Source organism: Cervus canadensis, chromosome 8 (genome assembly GCF_019320065.1).
Source record: "Cervus canadensis isolate Bull #8, Minnesota chromosome 8, ASM1932006v1, whole genome shotgun sequence".
NCBI lineage: Eukaryota > Metazoa > Chordata > Mammalia > Artiodactyla > Cervidae > Cervus > Cervus canadensis.
Genome location: NC_057393.1, coordinates 29,730,490 through 29,744,970, shown reverse-complemented (window position 1 = coordinate 29,744,970; position 14,481 = coordinate 29,730,490). Strand labels below are relative to the sequence as shown.

The following is a 14,481-nucleotide window of genomic DNA, read 5'->3' as shown; positions in this document are numbered from 1 at the left end:
AAATAACTAATATCCTAAAAAAAAAAAAAAACCTTCTAAAAAAGTATCCTCCATTTCCAGGAAAAACATTAACACTACTGTCAAGTCCTTCAAACTCATACACCTCTTAAAAATTGTTTTTTGACTTGACATTTTTCAATTTGAGATTTCCCCTGCCCTACTTATACTCCCACCATCTTTTCTTTGGGACTATGGCAATAACTTCCTAAATGGTTACCCACCAGTCTTATCTCCCTCTGTTCTATTTTCTACACTGTACTAGGATTATCTTTTTAAAATACAAACTCTCATAATTCTCTACTGCTTAAAGTTGAAAAGAGTTTCTCATCCATCACTGCTAAGAAGTATCTGAAACTCCTTTGTAAACTGTACAGAGCTCATCATGATCTGGTTCCCACACATATGTCTGGCCTCATCTGGACACCCTCCACCCACCACACACCCTAAACTCTAGCCTCATCCAAATACTGGCAGTTCACTGCAAGGTACTACATTGTAACACATATTATTACAACACATCTACAGACTGCTTTTCAATCATATTATCTCCAGTATGTGCTGTTGCTACCTGTGACTACGGTAAATAGGAAGTGTTTATTTTTGTTAAACTGAGCACTGCAAGGAAGAACACTCCATAACTAGCAAACCACCTCTGGTTGACACTTCTGTTGTGAATAATAATAATACTTTAGTTTTTAAGCATTTGGAGTCACCAGAAGAGAATATTGACCAAGTCTGACTCCCAACTATGGACTCTAAGAATAAAGTTTGAATATACTGGTTAAATTCAACACAAAGATTTCCAGTAATTTACTGTTATCAATACCTTTAATTAAAGCAAACCTCTTCTTAAGATAGCAAGTTAATTTCATAATAAAAGTGTAAGCAGTACTATAACAAACACATAAAATGTCCTTATTCTATGTTAGATTTTTAGTCTTAGTTTTATTAATTGTTGGGCTTTAAAACTAGATGAAAACACTGACATTGAGATACTTTTTTTAACAGTCATCAAGCCACTAAATATTGGTGAAAGTGAAAGTGTTAGTCGCTCATCTGTGTCTGACTCTTTGACCCCATGAAGTGCAGTCCGCCAGGCTCCTCTGTCCATGGGATTTCCCTGGCAAGAATACTGGAGTGGGTTGCCATTCCCTTCTCCTGGGGATCTTCCTGACCCAGGGATCAAACCCAGGTCTCCTACACTGCAGGCAGATTCTTTACCATCTGACCCACCAGATAAATAAAGCCAAATATAGCTTCACACATCAATAATTTTCTTTCTTTTTATTTTTATATTGACTAATTACCCTGTAGAACTATTATAGTTGACTAGTGAGTCAAGGGAACAAGACTAAAAGAAAAATAAAACAAAATTGGACTTCATGTCTACAGCAGTCCAAATATTATTATAATTATTGAACAACATCTAGACAGTGGCAGCATAAAGAACAGATAATAAACACTATAGGTGTGAAGACCATACATATTAGTATTATGCTCTACAGTCTGGCTAGCAGCTCAGGAACAAAACACAGGACCCCAACAGGCATTAACAAAGGTCTGATTTTAATGTAAACTCATTCTCCTCTTAACTGACCCTTCAGGGATTCTGTTTCCTGATAAGCAGATCTAAACTATAAGACAATAATATCCCAAGGAAGTTCTGGCACTGAGCCCCAGAAATCCTTAAAGAAACAGACACTGTCTGAAAGAAGAAAACCAGACCACTCTCTCACTTCTCCATTCCCTTCTCTGACTCTAGGGACCATGAAAATACCTTGCCAAAGAGAAGCTATAAAATTCCTTCTGAGACAAAATGTTTTTTAAATAGAGATATCTGTTGCTGATTATGTCATTCCCTATCACCTGGAACATTTTGGAAGACTCCTCGGAAACGACCTCTGGACCAGACCAAGTTGTATGTGGGTCAGTGAAACCTTTCTATTTATGGAGACTGAATAACTTGGAACCTCCAAGAGTGACTGACAGATTAAAAGTGTAAATTAACTCACAACTGGGAAATAAGGTTGCATCATAGCCATTCAAAAAAAACCCTGAATGTGGGAAACTACATGACAAGACTCTTTAACAAAATAAACTGTAATCAAAACTTAAAATGAAAACGAAAGGAAAGGGAACTTATCAATTAAAAACTACTTAAGAAATGTATTAGCTGAATGCAATGGGTGCCATTTCTTGGATTCCAATTCAAACAACTGTTTAAGAAACTGAGACAAATGGGAGAAATTCAGAACATTGACTAGCTTCCTGATTATATATTAAGGAATGACTGGTGCTTTTTCTTAGGTGACAGTAATGGTACTGCTGTCATATGTAAATAAAACACAATTCTTTTTTTTTCCTTCTAAGTCACTAGAACCAGAGAATCTTAAAAAGGGCAAAGGGAGGTGGAACACAGAAACAAACTCAGCTTTCTACATCTTAAATTGAGTGTTGGATACATGGGACATTTGTTGTATTGTTTGTTCTTTATTCATTTTTGCAAATCTCAAATATTATTAATTATTAGGAAATTATTATTTTTAGGAAAAGGTCAAAAAGCCAGAGAATGCAAGCTGGATGGGTAGTTTCAGATTCCCTTTCTGAGGTGCCATTCGTTTCTGTCTGCAGAGTCAACACAGGATCTGGGAAGAAACTCCCCAGCCAGTCCAGGCTGCAGAGTCCTCCCAGTCCCCCTACACCTCACACGAGTGAGTAGCGTGGTGAACGTGAAAAAAGGACAATCATCACTAACCATGTGACTGTGTAAGTCATTCCTGGTCTTCAGGCAGCCCCTTACCTGAGAGCTGCTATGGCATGCTGGTTAAGAGAGTGGGTGCTGGAGAAAAACAGGCTTGAGTTTCATTTCCTGTTCTATCACTTAACAGCATTAAAAACTTTAGGGCAAGTTTCCTAACCAACTTATACCTGAGTTTCTCCAAATGCAAAATGAGGATTACAACAGCACCTTCCTTATAAAATTGTTCTGAAGATTAAATAAGAATGCAGTTAGGACTATGACTGGCTAAAATATTAGCTGCTGTTAGTATATTATTATTGTTGTTTTAAATTCCTTTCCCTTCATTTGAATTCAGACTCCTAGTGAACCCCAAGACATATTCATAATTATAATAATATACTTATTGCTATCATCATTGCTATAGGAAAGAGAGAGAGATCTGAGTGAAGTAGAAATAGGGACGTGGAATTAAAATATACGTGGACAGTTTGGATCAGATTTGAGGGCCAGGTAATGTGTCAAGCTGTAGAATAATAGTAGGTAAAAATAATGGTTAAGTGGTATTTTTCAGGACCTTGACTCAGACAATGGTCTATACAAGACAGATGGGTCTACAGCTGTGGCCTCCAGGACAGCATTATGGTGTATTTGTGTCAACCCCACCCCCCCTTTTTTTCTCTTAGCACCCTACAGAGTGCTATTTAATATGATTGAGCCTTGCTTTATAATAAAGTGACCAGGTATATGCAGCATGACTGCTCATCATGACAATCCTGAACCAGATCCAGAAACAATAGAAATGCCAAAAGGTTTCTGCATGCTGGGGATGGGAGGAAGAATAAACTAGAAAGGGGGAGGACATGGGGTGTGACGCTGGGCGTTCAGCACCACTTGGCATATCCACTGCAACTTTTTTTGCTGATGGGGCAGATCATTTATCCTAAGAGAATCAATCACCTCCTGAAAACAATGCAGAGTGTGTGCCGGCCCGGAACCTATGAACCCACGTCAGCACTGACTATTCTCTCTGGGGCCCTACTCCCACCATGTGCTTGTCAGCAACACAGACACACTCCACTTTCAAAAACCACAGCGTGGCTAAAACGGATGTAGAGAAATTAACTCTGTGGCTGGGTTGACAGAAACGCTTACAAGGTCAAGTAGGAAACTGGGACTCTACTAGTTTATCGAACCCATGAGGCTAAGAAAACTGTCTTCCCTTACCTCTCCCTTAAGACTTCCCCTCTCTATAACACAGAACTGCCTCCTTACAGATTGACTCATTTTATGGGTTCCATCTGTTGAGGGCATGCTACGCACTAGGCAAGGCTCAAAGGTGCTTGGGATTTATCAGTGAACAAAACAGGTTCCTGCCCTTGAAGAATTTCCTCCTGGAGGGATGGGGAAGGCAGACAACAAGATTTGAGGAAGTGACAGGTATCTCAGCAAAACGAAAAAGAGCAGGGTAAAGGAATGAGTTAGGAGGGGAGGGCATTGGATGTTGAATCTATCAGCTGATAACAATGTTAAAAATTCTGTCACTTCCGGCAATTTAGTACCATACTCCTTCACCTCACACTAGCAGAAGGTGATTAGGGAAACAAGACAATATTTTGGGCTTATTTCAGAGTCAAAAGAAAATAAATTACAGCTATTTCCTCCATACTTTTTATTTTCTGAAAGATAAATGCAAATGTGGTCTAAAAAAGGAAGGTGCTAACTGAACTGAAGCAGAGTGACATCAAATAGATTCCTCCTCTCCTTCAAGCTAGTCTTCAGTCTGCTGGAAGATGGACTATGACTTCTCCATACTCTGTAATGAGGCTGGGCTGTCTGTGCACTCAGACACAGCCTGTTAGAAATGTCCAAGTCATCAGCAAGCAATAACCCCACCTCTATAAACTAATCATATCTTTCTTACAGCTTTTTTTCCCCCCAGAAGATCAGTCAAAGCAAGAGAAACACGAGTTGATGGCCTAAACCTGAAAAAGGAGGGGTGATGCACAATTACATAGCCCAATGTTAGCTGAATTCTCCTCCTTCAAAAAGTAATCCCCCCATACCTACTCCCCAAAGATCAGAGAGAGAAACAGTTTAACAGGGATTGATTCTAAAAGGCAGGATCAAAGATTTCCTTTTCTATTTGCAAATTTTCTACAATTAAGAGGCATAATTTTTATAATTAAGAAAAAACAGCTAGCTTATAAAAATCATGTACCAAAAGAGATGGCCCTGAGAACCTACTGCCCAACACTCTAGCAGTTATGACTGCTAAAGAGCTACTTGCTGAACCATCTCAAATTCTGAGAGATATACTTAGGTGAGATTTATACCCAGAGCAGAGACTGATCCACAGAGCAAGGAAACTATAATTTTACATATCTTATATTTACAATCATGCTGATGACTTCAGTTATGCTGAATATGGTGCTCTCATCCTTCACACCAGCTTTTTAAATTCTCACTCTTAAAGCAGGAGGAAAAAGATGACATAACAGTGAAATCAGCTTATATTGGAATTGTGAGATATTTACCACAAATTTATATATGCAGTGTTCAGAAATACTGAAGACTTTTATTAATCTTCTTATACTTGAAGCTAAAGTTCAGCTTAGGATTTTGGTTTGCAGCCTCCTGACACCATCTTATTTCTCTGGACACAAATCCTGAAAAAGTATTTGACAAGGCTTAATACCCATTTATGATGAAAAAGCTCAGTAAACTAGGAGTACCTAAAGGAGAATGCCTTAACCTGACAGAAGTGTCAGTCACTCAGTCATGTCCGATTCTTTGTGACCCCGTGGACTGCAGCCTGCCAGGCTCCTCTGTCCATGGAATTCTCCAGGCAAGAAAACTAGAGTGGGTTGCCATTCCCTTCTCCAGGGTAACCTGATGAAGGTACACCTAAAACCTAAAATAAACATTATATAAAATGGGGACACTTTAGATTAATTCTCCTTAAGAATGAGGACAAGATAAAGATGTTCACTAACATAGCAACATTTTTGACATAGTTCTGGAAGTTCTGGTCAAGGCTGTGAAGGAAAGATAAACAAGAAATACAAGGATGGGAAACAACAAAACTATCAGTATTTTCAAAGGACATGATTAATTATGGGGGAAAAGAAACAACAGTAAACAACAGACTATTTGAATAAGACAGTGAAGCCGGGCTGCAAAATACAAGATTAACTTACAATAATCAATACCATTTCTCTTAAACTACCAATAGCCAACCATAAAACAATAGTAATAGAAAGACACGATTCACAATAGTAACAAAACTGTCAAGTATTCAGAAATTAATTTAGTCAAGAATATCCTCTTAGACCTTTATGGAGAAAACTTTAAAGTTCTAATAAGGGACTTAAAAATGAGCTGATGAAGTATTCAAGGGTCATGACGTCTGCAACTAATAACTCAAATGGGTAAGAAAAAATGGCACAGAAATGTAGACAGGGAGTAATAAAGCAAATATAGCAATGTGAATCTAGCTAAGGGATATACAGGAGCTCTTTATACTAATCTTAGAATTCCTCTGTTAGTTTTAAATTATTTCCAAGTAAAACAAAAATTCTGGAAAAAAAAGTGAGTTGAATAAATGAAGAGACACATGACATACTTCTGAATGAAATAAGCTAATATCAAAAAGATGTTAAGCCTCATTCAAATAATTTATAAATTCAGTGTAAGCCCGATAAAAATTTCTCACAAAATTTGAGGAACTTGATAAACATACTGCAACCATTATATGGAAAAATAATGACCCCAGAGTAGCTAAACAAATTTAAAAATAAAAGAGATGGGATACTTGCTGTGCCAGTCATGAGGATGTATTGCCAAATCACTGTAATAAAATTAGAGCAATAAAAAACAGAGCAAGAACTGACAAACTAATGGAACAAAACAGAGGCTTAGGGATAGACTAGCGTATCCATGGAAACCATATAGGAGAAAGAGGGTATTACAATGTAATGAAAGAAATGATGGGTTTTTTGGATATGTTACTGGAAAAACTGGCTCATTAATGGAGAATAATAGGGCTGGATCCCTATCTAACTCATGTGTAATGTGGACTCTAGACAAATTAAAGAAATAGCAATAACTTGGGGACTGGCAGGGCCTTCTAAAAACTCTAAAAGCATAAGACATAAGCCAAAGAATTTACTTATTTCATTATATTGAAATTAAGAATTTTTATTGATAAATGGACGACACAATTAACATATAAGAAAACATCTACAAAGTGATGATGAACGAACATCTATAAATTGTCTTCCACGAGTCAACAGCAACAACCCAGTAACTTCAAAAGAAAATAGGCTAAGACAGGAATCAGTAATTTCTAGATAAAACTATATGTATGAGATGTTTATAATCATTAGTAATCAAAGAATACAAATGAAAACGGCTTTGCCCCTATGAGATTACAAAAGGTGGAGACCGAGAGAAAGCTGAGTGGTGGTTGGGACATGATATAAGACCCCTCGAACACTCTGGCAGGAGAGATTGGTACAGCTATTGTGGGCAGGCATCTGGCACAATCTGATCAAATTCAAGACATGAAAGCCCATGACCCAGTGATTCCCTTCTAAGTGTATACCCCACACTTCTATTACACAGTTTTAGAAGTGGACAGGTATGAAGATGCTCACTGCAGCAATATTTGTGCTGGTAGGAAGTAGGGACAATCTAAGTATGTATTACACGGAGAGGAGATAAGCAAAATTGTGGTTCACACACGCACACAGAGCATGGGACATAATACAGCATTCAGAAGCAAAGAATTAGATGTACACGTAGAAACACAGGAGGGGAAAAAAAAGCATAATGAAATGCATCATTACCAACTAAAATGCAGGGAGGAGGATAAGGGAAATAAAAAAAAAATTTTTAAAAATTTAAAAAAAAAAAAAAAAGACATCTTTTAGGCTCCTTGCATGTTTAACAAGAAGAATTCAAATGACCTATGATGAAAACAAAATTAGAATTGTTTCCTTCCCCTAAGTTTCCAACTTTCCTAACAACAAAAGCAACTTTGGTTGCCAGTTTTGTTGATGAGTAACAGCTTTTCATCCTTTTTCAAGCAGGAAGGGAAAAATTCAGGGATCAGCAGAGTACTAAAGGGATCAGGGGAGAATGGTCACGAAACAGTGTTTTTGTTCTCATGACCTCACAACCTGACTGAAAAGAGCCGATTACCTCTTGATTAGGAGTGAGATTAGGAGTGATTCAGCTAAGGGCACATCGGTGGCATCAACTTTTCACGTCCTCTGAAACTACTTACTTTCAGAACCTTTTCATATATATAATCCTCTAGCCTTCCCACAGAGATCCCACACTTCTTAGAATCTAAAAATTCTAGAGCTAGAGAGCACCTGGTTATCCTAAGATGAGCAAACAAAGGCCAGGGGACTGCAGTTCAGGGTCACACAACTGGTATGAATGGGAAGCCCTCACTGACTGTGCCCTTGTCCCCTTTCTGTCTCTCTGGCCCAGCAGCCAAAGTGATTCTATTAAAACATAAGTCATCAGAAGCTTCTCTGTCCAAAACGCTGAACAGGCTCCCCCCCTCACTCGGAGTAAAGGCCAAAATACTTTACAAAACCGCCTACACTGCTATGCACACCCTGTCCCCGACCCCAACTCCTACCACCCCTCATCTGCTGCACTTTCCCCTCACCCACATGGGGACTGCTTGACCACCATGACCTCGCTGTCCCTCACACATGCCAAACATGCTTCTGCATTACGGTTTGGAACTTACTGACCCCTCTGCCTTCTGCTCATTCCCTCACTCCTCTCAAGACCTAGATTGAAAGCGATCTCAGTAGAGGCCTTCTTAGACCACTCTGCACTTTATGAGTGCACTCCTCCTCCTCTGCCACTTACACCTCTTTCTGTTTCTTCACAACACTTACAATCATGTGACCATGACCCATTCACACATTTATTTCCTGTCTGCCCCCATGCTACCAGAATATCTACTGCATGAGGGCAGGGCTTTTTCTGTTTTGTTCACAGCTATATCCCCAGCACCAAGAACAGATCTGGTGCTCCATTAATATTTGTTGAGCCTTGGTTTGTTTACCAATTCTTTCATCATAAGGTTGATCTGTGATATGATTTTATGACTGCTAGTTCATACCTTTCTGCCTTTCCAGGTGAGAGACTGATATCTTATAATTAGCTCCTAGCCAACAAGACTAAGTTATCCAATCTTAAAGGTTAGTTTATTCAGATGATTTCCTAAGCAAGGCATAATAAGAAACTATTTAATATTAACTGAATTCATGTTTAAGGGTTGCCATTTCCTCCTCCAGGGGATCTTCCCAAACAAGGGATGGAATCCACCTCTTCTGCACCAGCAGGCAGTCTTTACCACTGGGCCATCTGGGAAGCCCACTGTAGGGTAGGTAATACATTAACTAACTTCAGAAATGACAGACTAATAAACCTAAAAAACAATGCAAGCCTTATATCTGGTAGTGGGTATGCAAACCTCCATTTGCATTCTAGTTTAATTGCTTTTGTCACTTTAAAAAGTTCACCAAATTTTAAAAGTATCCGTAATCTGAACAGTCACTGAAGTGTCTGAAATATGAGAAAATCACCTTTTGCTTATTTCAGCCCAACCCTGATAAAGTGAGTGGGAGAGATGAGAAGAATAACAAGTTTGAAGATTCACTAGGAAATCTGTTGAAACTGTTTCCTTCTGAGGCAGAGAAATGAGTCTAAGGGCTCTGGAGGCTTCCTAAATTGCAGTCTCCCAGTTTAGGGAGGATAAAAATCTATACACAGTCCCCTTAACCCTTTTTCAGAACCAGAGCCTCATGGAGTCTTCCACTATGTTCTAAAAATGATATTCACTCTGAGTTTTTAGGAGACCTAAATGATGATTCAAGAATTACGACTTATCATGTACTTTAAGAGGAGAAAAAGTGATGTAGGTTCAATCAGTGCTTGAAAGAGGCTCTGAACTGCCTCTTTTATGTGGATCAAAGAGCAATGTGAAGGGGTCTCTGCCCGTAAGAGGGACACTAAGAAGAAAGGAGCCAGAAAAGAAACAAGAGGTGGGAAAGGCTCTACTCTGGAGCTGCAAGACAAAATAACATGTACATATTTGGACAGATTGTCTACGAAGATTATCACATCTCGGCTGGAAATTCACACAGTATGAACACTGTATAGAAGACACCTTATCACATTTCCGAGGCAGAATGTTCTTGGCTTATTGCAAAAGTTATCTCTGCACTGCAGAGATCCCATCCCCAGGCCAGATTTTAGCAGCTCTCCACCATACACAAAGCACTCCATTACAGTCTCTAAAATTAGTGAATTCTATGTTAACACAGAAGTAATTTGAAAAGTCTCTTTTGACTTACATTTACTCAACAATGATGAAGTGACTGGGAGCATTGAGAGTAACACTGAATTTGAAGATATGCTATGCATGATGCAGAGTTTTAAAAAAAACATGTTTTCTAAAAATCGTTATTGTCACAATAAGTGACATATATTTCAAATTAACAGGTAAAATCAGGGAACTTTAGAGATGGGAGTCTTAGAGATCCTTTAATTCAATAATTTAGAGAAAAACAGGTGCTGAGGTTTAAACTAACTTGCTCATCACCTTGAATCAATTCTATGCCGTGAGTAATAAACACGGCAACAGTCTAAGAAACAACACCTGTATGCTGGCACATACTTCACTCTTCAATATACAGCAAGGAATTAATCGAGCCTGTAACTTCAGCTATACAAACATGTGCAGCTAACCTATGTGTGCTAATGTCGCTTCAGTTGTGTCTGACTCTCCACGACCCCATGGACTATAACCCTCCAAGCTCCTCTGTCCAGGGGATTCTCCAGGAAAGAATACTGGAGTGGGTTGCCATGCCCTCATCCAGGGATCTTCCTGACCTAGGGATCCAACCCACGTCTCCTGTATGGGTAGGTAGGTTCTTGACCACTAGTGCCACTTGGGAAGCCCAGTTAATCTATGCTCAAACACTAAATATTAATGCTACCACTGGCTTGCCACATTCCACACCAGTGATAGTGAAAAGAAAGCTCACATTACTACAAAACAATTACTGTAAAACAGACCTAAAGGCAAATTACTAACTACAGAATAATTTGTGAGTATCCTTCATTACTATATAAATGAGACAGACAATAAAGGATAAAAAGATTGCATGTAAAGTGGAGTTTTTTCATTTAAAATTTAACTGTATACACCAACCATTTTCCACAGCACCTAACTTGCAGCAGACCTGACCTGTTTGTAAGCCCAGTATTCCTTTATTCAACTGACAGCATGGACATCCTTTTTAAGGTTAGATGCCTTGAGAAATTGATGCCTGGTGGACATCAGTACCTGCGTCAGGAAAGCAGGTGTACCAAATTCCACCAGAAGCAAACTTGCATCTCTAGCCAAACAGGTCTTACTCTCGTTTCGGAAACCGTCCTTCTCTGCCTCCCTGACACAAAATCACGTCCTACTCCGACTGAAAGTGACGCTGTGTGAACCAAAAGAATTTCTTCATCTGTAAAATAACGCTGGATTTTTTTCCAGAGTTTACAAATATCGCCTCATTGCCGGAGTGGCAGGGCGGTGCAGTGCAAAGATCCCTGGGCTTGCCTGACACAATTTAAAACGCCCACGTCTGCACCCCTCGGACTGCCGGCCACCTGGCTTCTTCGAGTCCCCAGCGCCTCCTAGGGCTCGACCGACCTGGACCGGAGGGCTCCAACGAGGGCCCGGCGCCCGCTGCCTGTCGGAGGCTCCCGGCAGGGGTAACGGCCGCGGCCGGGCAGGGGCGGCGCAGGCCCAGCATCCCGGCGCGTCCCTCGGGGCCCGGGTCCCCTCCGCCCGCCGCCCCTAAAGACCGAACCGCCCAACCCGGCCTCGCCCGGCCCCTGACCTGCTCTCCGCTGCCCGGCGGTCCCTCGGCGCAGCGGGCAGCTACGGCCGCACGTCCCAGGCCCGCTGTCACCTCCGCCTCTGCAGGCAGCGGGCGGGTCAATCCCGCGTGACTCAGCGCCGCGGCTCCGCCTCCAGTCTAGGCTTCCGCCTCGCCCGGACCGCGCGGCCCGGGGGCGCCACGCTTCGTCCCGGCGCGCCCACCCCCTCAGGGCCAGCCCCGCGCTCTAGCCCCCAGACGGCCCGCCCCGTGACGTCAGAGGGGGTGGTGCTCCAGAGCCTCTACCCCGGGAAACTGAGGCAGCCGGCCGCGCGGCGCCGACCCTGCTGGGCCAGCTCGAGTGTCAACCCCCCGTGGCGCGTTCAGTTCTACGTGCAGCTCTCTCTGGTCGAAAGTTCCTTTCCTCCCTTGCTGATCCCTCACCCGCTACACTCCCCATCCAACCTGGGCGGGGGTGGGGCGGGGGGTGGGGGGTGAGTTCCATTTAGAGAAGGCCCATTAAATTCCTGTCTACGGTGCGGTCCTCTATGTTGCTCCGAGGTAGATCCTTTTATCACGTCACAAAATGCTTGCCGTTCACTTCGGCCTGTTTTTTTCTGAGGAACTTCTCTCAGGATTTCGTCAAGAATTTGAGAGTAAGGAATGACAGAATGCCAGAACTAGGCAGGGCTGAGAGCACGCTTTTAACTCGTTCGTGAATCCTTACAGGATGTTCTTTGTGTGTTAATGGCCATAAAGTCACACTGCTTGGCTTCTTGCTTGGCTTCTTGCTTGAATTTCTGTGCTTGGTTCCTGGGATCTATCTGGGAGATGCTCAAGAAGATGAAACAAGTCTATCACTGTGAACACATAACAGATAAACCTCTACAGATGGTCCCCACTTAAAATTGTTGGACTTAAGATTTTTCCACTTTAAGATGATGAGAAAACGGTAGGCATTCAGTAGAAACTTCAGTAGGATTTTCAATTTCAATCCTTTCCTGGGCAGGCGATTTGCTCTAGGACACTCCTGATGCTGAGAGCGACAGTAAGCCTGCTCCCAGTCAACCACAGGATAAGGAGGGCAAACCACCAATAGGCTTTCAACCATTCTGTACTCATAAACAATTCTGGGTTTCACTTTCAAAATACACTATTCAATAAATTACATGAGATATCCAATGCTACTGCTACTGCTAAGTCACTTCAGTCGTGTCCGACTCTATGTGACCTCATCCCTGGGATTCTCCAGGCAAGAACACTGGAGTGGGCTGCCATTTCCTTCTCCAATGTGTGAAAGTGAAAAATGAAAGGGAAGTTGATCAGCCATTAGCGACCCCATGGACTGCAGCCTACCAGGCTCCTCCGTCCATGGAATTTTCCAGGCAAGAGTACTGGAGTGGGGTGCCATTATCCAATACATTATTGTAAAATAGGCTTTGTGTTAGACGATTTTGCCCAACTGTAGGTTAACGTAGGCTTCCCTGGTGGCTCAGTAAAAAATCTGCCTGCAGTGCAGGAGACCCGGCTCCATTTCCTGGGTTGGGAAGATACCCTGCAGAAGAAAATGGCAACCCACTCCAGTATTCTTGCCTGGAAAATCCCATGGACAGAGGTGCCTGGCGGGCTACAGTCCATGGAGTAGATTAATGTGAGTGTTCTGAGCACGTTAAAGGTAAGTCAGGCTCTAATGTTGTGTATGTTAGTTGTATTAAATGCATTTTGGACTTAGGATATTTTCAAATTACCATGGGTTTGTCTGGACATCCCACTGTAACTGGAGGAAGATCTGTATTTCAAAATTCTCATCAGATATTGTTTCTCCTTTCTATTACTTGTGTGTGCTTGTTAAAATATATGTAACATCAGTCAGTTCAGTTCATTCGCGCAGTCATGTCCGACTCTTTGCGACCCCACGAACCGCAGCACGCCAGGCCTCCCTGTCCATCACCAACTCCCGGAGTCCACCCAAACCCATGTCCATCGAGTCGATGATGCCATCCAACCATCTCATCCTTTGTCATCCCCTTCTCCTCCTGTCCTCAATCTTTCCCAGCATCAGGATCTTTTCAAATGAGTCAGCTCTTCGCATCAGGTGGCCAAAGTATTGGAGTTTCAGCTTCAACATCAGTCTTTCCAATGAACACCCAAGACTGATCTCCTTTAGGATGGACTGGTTGGATCTCCTTGCAGTCCAAGGGATTCTCAAGAGTCTTCTCCAACACCACAGTTCAAAAGCATCAATTCTTCGGTGCTCAGTTTTCTTTATAGCCCAACTTTCAAATCCATACATGACCACTGGAAAAACCATAGCCTTGACTAGACGGACCTTTGTTGACAAAGTGATGTCTCTGCTTTTTAATATGCTGTCTAGGTCGGTCATAACTTTCCTTCCAGGAGTAAACGTCTTTTAATTTCATGGCTGCAATCACCATCTGCAGTGATTTTGGAGCCCAGAAAAATAAAGTGAGCCACTGTTTCCCCATCTATTTGCCATGAAATGATGGGACCGAATGCCATGGTCTTAGTTTTCTGAATGTTGAGCTTTAAGCCAACTTTTTCACTGTCCTCTCACTTTCATCAAGAGGCTCTTTAGTTCTTCACTTTCTGCCATAAGGGTGGTATCATCTGCATATCTGAGGTTATTGATATGTAACATAAAGTCTACCATTTTAAACATTTTTAAGTGTATGGTTCTGTGGCATTAAGTACATTCACATTACATCACCTACATCCATCTCTAGAACTTTTCATCTTCCCAAACTGAAACTGTATTCATCAAACACCAACCCTTCCTTCCTCTCTCTCCTCAGCTCCTGGCTACCACCATTCTGC

At 41.6% G+C, this 14,481-nt stretch overlaps 1 protein-coding gene across 1 annotated transcript in view; it reads right to left on the bottom strand.

Moving 5' to 3' along the window:
- LOC122446048 (dynamin binding protein) overlaps window positions 1-11,838 on the bottom strand; it is a 114,046-nt gene extending 102,208 nt beyond the window's left edge. Inside the window, exon 1 of the mRNA XM_043475748.1 lies at window positions 11,668-11,838. The gene's annotated coding sequence lies outside the window, so the exon portion shown is untranslated. The remainder of the gene's footprint in view (window positions 1-11,667) is intronic.
- Window positions 11,839-14,481: the final 2,643 nt, after the last annotated feature.